Source organism: Aphis gossypii, unplaced genomic scaffold, assembly GCF_020184175.1.
Source record: "Aphis gossypii isolate Hap1 unplaced genomic scaffold, ASM2018417v2 Contig00726, whole genome shotgun sequence".
NCBI lineage: Eukaryota > Metazoa > Arthropoda > Insecta > Hemiptera > Aphididae > Aphis > Aphis gossypii.
This window is the reverse complement of record NW_026083251.1, coordinates 48,917-57,796: the sequence shown is the minus strand read 5'-3', so window position 1 is coordinate 57,796 and position 8,880 is coordinate 48,917. Positions and strand designations below refer to the sequence as shown.

At 29.3% G+C, this 8,880-nt stretch overlaps 1 pseudogene; it reads right to left on the bottom strand.

Annotated features, from left to right (window-relative positions):
* Positions 1-7,769: 7,769 nt before the first annotated feature.
* On the bottom strand, positions 7,770-8,880 carry LOC126555152 (uncharacterized; annotated as a pseudogene).

Below are 8,880 nucleotides of genomic sequence, written 5' to 3'. Positions count from 1 at the left end.
AAGATATTTAAAGATTTTTATAAATAGTGTTTGTTAAAAATCAGTTACCTACATCCCCCCCCCCCCATGACAAAATCATTTGACCGCCACTGGTTGCCCAGATCCGTATATAATAAATTTAATAGATAACAATAAAAAAAATAACAGGTTGATCTGGCACACTCACATTAACACCGCTAAAGCATACTACGAGGAGATCCGCAATAACAATATGACAATTTAAATCTGCAATCAAAATATAAAAACAACAAACCGTACAGGACAAAATCAATAATCACTCGACAAAGCAGATTTAATATAAAGTGACACTCCTGTAAAAATAACAATATTTAATGCCCGCAGCAGAAAGTAGCCGAACGATACATACCAGATAAAAATAATGACATTCACCGAATATCAAGCATTCTAGCATGACACATGGGAAAGCTACAAAGAAAAAATGGCCGCAGACAAAACTGGCAAAACCGACAACCGAGAATATATAAAGCATAAAAGAAGAACAAAACAAATGTTTGTCTAGAGAGCACCGAGAAAAGTGAATAATAAAAAATGGCAAGGCAGACCACAACGAATATAACGTTTTAAAATAATAATATGAACGTAGGAACTAACTTTCAGTGCCACACACACAGTTTGATAAAATATAAGAATAATTGTACATTTGATGACATTGATACAATAACTGCACAATGGATTTAAAAATATAACACACAAGGTTACTACATAACATTTACAATCATAATAATAATAAAACTATTGATAATGACAATATAATATAATAATAAACAACATTGGTTACAACTACCCCGCTTGTGTGAGCGTGAACAAATATATTGTTATTATTTAGATAAATCTTCTACAAATATTCAAGAAATAATTATATATGATTCTAATATAATATTAATAGAATAAACGAAATTAAAGAAAGATAGTTCATGATATGAATATCCAGTGATACTTGGGATGCCGTGTCTAAAGTCTTTTGATGACTTGACAATTTTTTTTGTTTTTCAATAATATATAAATCAATACAGTGTTGCAATTTTTTCAAACGGTGTAAATCGATATGTGATAAAGTAATATAATTTTCATTAGAATGTAATATAATTGAAGACTGTTTCACATTAACAGAATAACTTAAATTGTCAGTTTTTCTTACACGTTTACATCGAGTTTGCAGATTATCGATAATTGCATTGAAATTATTTTCTCACATTAATGTAAGCCATTGTTCAAGATCAAAGTTTAAAATTTTTTTAGTTTTTTTACATTCTAATAATATACAATTGAAATCTTTTTGTTAAGAAGCAATCCAACTGTTAGGTACACTTTTTTTTCCATACGGTCGAATTTCGAATACCGACTGAAAACAACCGGCAAAATCATATTGTAGCTATACTCCGTGCCACGAGAGAAGGAACCCGTGTCCCGACTAAACTGCAACCGACCGCGCGCATTCCCCACTTATTTGACATACCGTCGTTGCACGATCACAATCGCTAACGGTCGGGAACGTTGTATACTGTATAGTATGTATCATTAATCATTCCGTACACTTGATACAGTGTGTCAATACGTTTGTGTCACTACGCTTATGAACCGCGCGATTACTTTCACTCCGTTGACTGTTTAATTTTTTTTACTACCGTGACTTTACCACGTTATTTTTTATAATGAATACTTCAAACGAATTGCCATCAACCAATCATCTTACCACATCTTCTGAGCCAAACGTCGACTCTGGAAAAATATCTTCAACCATTAAAAAAAATGAAAAAGGACGGATAAAATTTTTTTAATTATGATAATTATAATAATTTAATTATTTTATATATTTTATTCGTAGAAAAACCTTCTTATATTTAAGTGTTACTTTATTCGTAAATTCTAAATTCTGAACGAATCAAATAATTTTTATCTTTGAACGTCGTATAGTTTTAAAATAATTTAATAATTATTGTTTTAGTTTGTTGGAAAACGACAAAAATTGATGACTGTCAATTTGTACAAGGTGAAAAAGCAACAACAATTGGACATTAAGTACAAAGAATTGATGGCGTATATTTCAGCTGATTCTGGGATTGGAATGCGTAAAGTTATTCAGACAATAAGTGAGTACAAAAACACGGGTGAATGTAAGCCACCAAATAAAACTAAAATCCATCCTACAATCAATGATAAAATTGACGATTTCGACAAAAATGCGATTCGACAAAAAATTCACGGGTTTTGGTTCAGAAATGAAATTCCCACATTAAAAAAAAATTGTTCAAGCCATAAATGACGATCCAGATCTTCCGAGTATTCCTTGTACCTCTTTGCGGCGGGTATTAAAATAATTAAATTTTGAATTTACAAAAATTTTTGCTTTAACTGAAAGAGCAGATCTTGTGATGTGGCGACAAAAGTATATCGAGGACATAAGGCGTTATCGGGATAAAGGTCGTACAATATATTTTTTAGATGAGAAATGGGTAAACGCAGGCGAATGTAGCAGGTAAAGTATGGATTGCTACTTCTGTGAAATTGCATACAGTTGCATTCCTGAAAGGACTGACAACTGGCTAAAAAATTCCGTCAGGTAAAGGCAAGCGGTTAATAGTTGTCCATATCGGCTCAGCAGATGGTTTCGTCGAGGGGGGTTTTATTATAGTATTATGTTTTGAGTAGAAAAAGAACACTGCAGACTACCACGACGAAATGAATGAGGACACATTTTATGACTGGTTTTGTGAAGTTTTGACCCGATTGAAGGACAATTGCGTGATAGTCATGGACAATGCTTCTTACCATTCTGTCAAAAAAGACCCGGTACCCACAACTGCATGGAAAAAAAAGGACTTTCAAAATTGGTTGAAATCGAAAGGTGTGGTTTTAGACAAACCAATAATAAAATTTCGATTGCTTGACATGGTAAATATGTAATCGATGAAAAAGCCTTGAAAGCAAATAAACTTGTATTGTATGCCACCTTACCACTGCGAACTTATTTTACAGTTTTGTCTGGACAGTCGTGCTCACCGGTTGTGTCTACTTCTTATCTACTATATATTACTAACAATTATTACGCACACTATGGATTCTACCTCAATAGATGATATCAAATCTTCATTAAATGAACTTAAAGCCTCTCAAGGTAAGATAATCTCATCAGTTAATATTTCAAATAATAACATTAAAGCCTTGGATAAAAAGTTTGACGATATAGTTAAAACTATATCTATTTTATCCTAGGAAAATAAGATGCTCAAAGAAAAAATGTATCTTCTGGAAAATGTCTACTGATCAAAACTTATTATCTGAAATAATGGAATGACAATCACGCTCATGTAATTTAATTATTTTTAATTTACCTGAATCTAAGGAAAACTCCCAAAATAAAATAACTGATTATGACCAACTCGTAACCATATTTAACACAATGGAAACAAATCCAACATAATTTACCTGTCATCGTCTCGGAAAACCAAATTCAAATACTGAAAATAAGTCACGTCCCTTAAAAGTTGTATTATCTAATACCATTGAAGTTTTCACATTACTTCGTTCGCAAGCAAAATTGCGTAATTCTCCAAATTGGTCTAATATTCGCCTGGCTTCCGATCGCACAACAATGCAACGTGATCATATAAGAAATTTACGTGAACAATTACAAAAACGAAGAGATAATGGCGAGATCGATCTAATTATTAAATATAATAAAGGCATTCCAAGAATAATTAATAAAAATAAAATTTTTTAAATAAATCCCAGTCAGATCTTAATATTTATTATCAGAATTCACGAAGTCTAAACAACAAACTCCCTAGCTTAAAACGACTAATACCAAATTCAATATATAACATATTTATTTTCACTGAAACTTGGCTTACTGATAAAATTTCTACGTCTGAACTGGGTTTTCATGGATATGAAGTTTACAGATATGACAGAAACTCACAAACCAGTTCTCTATCAAGAGGTGGTTGCGTTCTAATTGCTGTTCGTCTCAAAACCGATCTTGTTGCATGAAAATAAAATTGAATTATTATTTGTTATTATTCGATTACCATATCACTCTCTCATTATAAGCTCAGTTTATATTCCAATTCGATCAAATATTAATATTTTTAATGACTATTTTAATTATGTAGAATTTGTATATAACAAACATCCTAATCATGATATTTTATTATTGGGTGATTATAATCTTCCCTCAGCCAATAATTCTAACATTGAGTTACACTTTAATGATAAATTATCTTATCTTATCTTAATTTTATTCAGTATAATCAGATTTTTAACTTAAATAATGTAATACTTGATTATGTTATATCTAATTCAATATCCATAAACGTTGAAAAAAATAATTTTTCTATTATTCCTGTTGACCCCCTCCATCCTCGAATAACTATATAATTATTTATTTTCTAGTGAATTAAAATTCAATGATTATGTTTTTAATTGGAATTTAGGCAATTACTTAGGTATTATAAGTTATCTAGGTTCTATTAATTGGTTCAATTATTTTAATTCTAATTCAAATATTAATGATGATATTTTCTTTTTATATTTTCATATTAATATTGCAATTAATTATTTTATCCCAAAACAACGTAGACATAAATTAATTTATCCTGTATGGTTTAGTAAGGAATTAAAAATCTTAATCAAACAAAAACAAATTGCTCATATTGCTTATAAAACTTTAAACTTACCCGAGTCATATATCACTTTTTCTAATCTTCGAATTCAATGTAAAAATATCAGATATCGTGATTATAATGTATATATTAATAACACTCAAAACTCAGTTAAAATTAACCCAAAACATTTTTGGAAATTTTATAACTCACAAAAATCAACGTTACAGTTACCTGCAGTTTTGTCATATCTGGATGAAGAAACCTCCTCTGGCTCCGAGATAGTCAATTTTTTTAAATCACACTTTTCAAACAAATATAAGCCAAACACGTTAAATAGTTATAATATTTTCAATATCAGTAAATTAGATAACTCGTTATTCTGTCTTAACCACGGTTAAAGATATACAGATTAGCTGTCACTGGCCCTCCACTCGGTCAGATTGTGTTACCATTCAGTAGTTCATATTTTCACCACACGCGTAAGGCGCTAGTAGTAAGTAGAGTCATATTTTACTAACGGTAGTCAGTACATCGTAGTATCTGTACAATGTACATACTACATACCAGAGTTAGTTTTTTTTTCTATGGTACATACTACATTCCTAGTTGCTACATTATAGATTATTAGAATTTATATGATCATAAATTTAATATAATTTATAAATAAAAAATATATTTATTTTAAATAATCCTTAGGCCCAGCTAATAATTACCTAAGTTATTATTAATATTTTGTTTATGATATTAAAAAGCTATAATTGAGTATGTGGTCTACCTACCTTATATAACTAAAATTATCATAATTTTTTAAAAAGTTATACGTATTAAATAGTATTTTACAAAGAAATTTGACTAAGAAACAGGTTTAACCATTGTAATAGCTAATATCAACTAAACCCAAGTCCACACAATTCACGTTTTCACTGTTATTGTGCGTCCATTTTATCTGAAACAAAAATGATTCAAATTAATATTTATCAGGTTGTTAGTTTCAAATTTTTATTTTTAACTATCACTACAGTCTACAACAGACGTCAACCTCCAATCAAGAAACTACAAAAGCATATAAAATTAAAATGCAAACTGGTGATAAATTTTATTAAATAATGCAATAAATAATAAAAGAAAAATAATAGTTATAAGCATACCTATGCAGTTTTATAAACAATAACAATAAATGAACAAGAATATTACAAAATATTTAATAATTATAAATAGATAGCCAATAATAATATATAAGCAGATTATATATTATACATATAAACATATTTTAAGTAGAGACCAATTTAGCAATTTTCTTCTTCTCTCTGCTCCTTTTTTTCTTTTTGATTGTCTTGTACAGCAAAGTGTCACATTTAGAACATCATCTACAGTAAGATCAAATACATTTTTATGTTGGCAATGTGTAGCATTACTTTCTTCAACTTTAGTTAAAAAATGAAATAAATGTATGTTTGGATGAGTTAGGCCTCCTTTTGATTTTAAGTTCACCAATTCTGCTTCAGGAATATCTACATACTTCTGGTTATTTTTTAATGCGTTCAAGCAAAGAATGCAAGATGTATTTTTAATAATTTTTTTTTGCCACATACCCGGTAGCATAGTAAATAATACAATTTAATGCAGAAGCTTCATTGTAATTATGGTCTTCAAATATCTCATCGGCTTCCCAAGAACCTTCATCAATAAGTAAATCTACTTTAAGTTTCAAATTAGAAAGCTTTTGTTGTCTTATTCAGAATGAAATATTTCTTTTAATTCAGACAATGCTATTTTTGGAACCTTGCTATCAAGAATAGTGCAATTTCCTGACTTGGGTGGGCGTAGCACAGAATATATAGATAAGATTCGATAAAGGTGTAAAAAAGTAGGGCCTGTTGGGTGATCATTAGGCCTTGCTGCTTGTCGTATCATACCAAAAAATTTCTATAATTCAAACAGAAAAAAAATTATAATAAATGACACATAATCATAGTTTGAGACAGTAATATAGGTACTTCTAATGGATCTTGGTTCATTTTGTCTGTTAATACGTAATTGAATCCACAGTCATATAATAAATATCTGCAAAGTTCTATCGATGATCGTAGTGTAACACGAAGTCCTTCCGCTGTAGAGCAAGTGAGAAATTCATTTGGACTTATTTTTGAATCATGTACCAATTGTTCCCAGTTATTAAGCCAAACTTCTGCATCTTCCAAAATCTGTCAATTAAATGATATAACACATAATAAGTATTTCATTTCAATAATTATTTTGGTAAACAATAAATAAAGTAATACATATAAGGAATAAGAATGAATAGTAATAATAAAAAACAAATATAATAATGAAAAAAATAGTTAATAATTGTTATTCAATACCTTAAAGTCATTACTGGATTTGTTAATACCTTCAGAGGTATAGCGGCGATTTAAGGTGTCAAACAAATTGTTTAGAAATAATGTAAAATCTTGGGTTTCTTCACTACCTCCTAAACCAACAATTTTCTTTCGCCTATAAAACTCTATACCGCAAGCCATCGATCGACTGAACACCTGAATAATAATTGGATACATTAATATGTAAATATTAATAAATTGTAGTAGTTATTACTTCCTAATGTACAAACATTGGATCATAAGTGAGTTTTACATAAATAAATATTAACATTTACTATAAAACTAAAAGTACAATCAATAAATATTTTGAAATTTACTTAAGTTGTATTGAATTTTTTTTTTTTACAACACAAAACAACAATTCTTTTTTATTATTATTGAATATTTTAAAATATTTTACTTGGGTCATTAATCGAACTCGCATTTTCATTAAATTGGACAAATATAGATGTTTTAGTAACATTTGGGATGGCACGTGCATTGCCAGGATGAATTACATCTGCATTATAGGCCTAAATATAATGAAACCAACTGACACATTTTCGATCAGGATTCACCTTAAAATAATACATTCAAACATTATAACATTATTCATATTAAATATTAACAAAAATATTACTTTAAGATATTTTTTGTCGTGTAAGCGGTTTCTTATGTTTTTGAAAAGGTGTGGAACATCCGATAACACAAATACTTATCTGTTTTCCTGATTAGGATGTGTAAAATAGTTCTGGACCGCTCCTAATTTACCACTAATTCCAAATTAGGTCCACATTTTTCGGTTTGTAGCAGCACCATCACAAATTATACTGTCAATAAAGCAACCAGAAGATTCTAACATCATTATTGCTTTTAATACAAGTTGGGCCAGTACCGGTCCTATAATATTAAAATTTTAAATAAGTTTATTTAAAAACAAATACAATTTAAAATATTACCATTAAGTGAATTAGAAGATGCAAATACAGCAATAGGCTGAAAGAATTTATCTGCTAGACCTTGAAAAAAAAAACTAACCCATGGTCAGCTTTATTCTCTGAAACATCAGAATCTCGTGTGTTTACATATAGGCCTTTTCCTTAGCTGAATTTCGTCAAACAAGAGAACTCCATGTCGTTGTTCCAGAGATTTATGAGACATCCTTCTTTTGAGTAGCTCAAAAAACTGGAGATCAAATCCACAATTAATTTTGACCATAGATAATGTTTGCGAATTGTAGAGGTACAGGGCAAAGGAATTATATCTTGTTCCTGAAGATAACGATATGCACCGGGTGAACGAATATTAAACAACAAGCAGAGTAACATCCAGTTTTCGGAGTAGCGACGGTTAATATGGTTTTTGTACTTGCTAGCTGTAAGTATTTCTCTAACTAAAGTAGACTGGGAATTATTTAAATTATTTTTAATTATCAGATCATTAACTGAGCTATCTGATAATTGATTTAGTCTTTCCTTAACTTCATTTAACTGATCTTGTAAATATTTATGCTTTATATTGTTTATATTGTTATTAAATTGTTTTTTTTTTTGTAGGCGATAATAATAACCTAGTCGATTTGCCAACAGACAACCTTGATGTTTTTAAACAAAATGCTCTTCTTAAGCCTTTAGAAAATGAACATTTATTTTTAATAGATGATTTATCAAGTAAATATGGACATTTTTTATGTTGCCAATGGTTTTTAAAAATTATATCTGCACATTCAACTGATATACTATCAAATTCTTGAACTAAAGCCCACCTGAACATAATTTTTTAGAACTTAAAATAATCATAATTGAAATCAAATCGTCTAATGAAGAAATATTTGAATTTCCACACAAATCTTGAAGGTTTATATTCTTTTCATAAACATTACATTTCAAAATCAT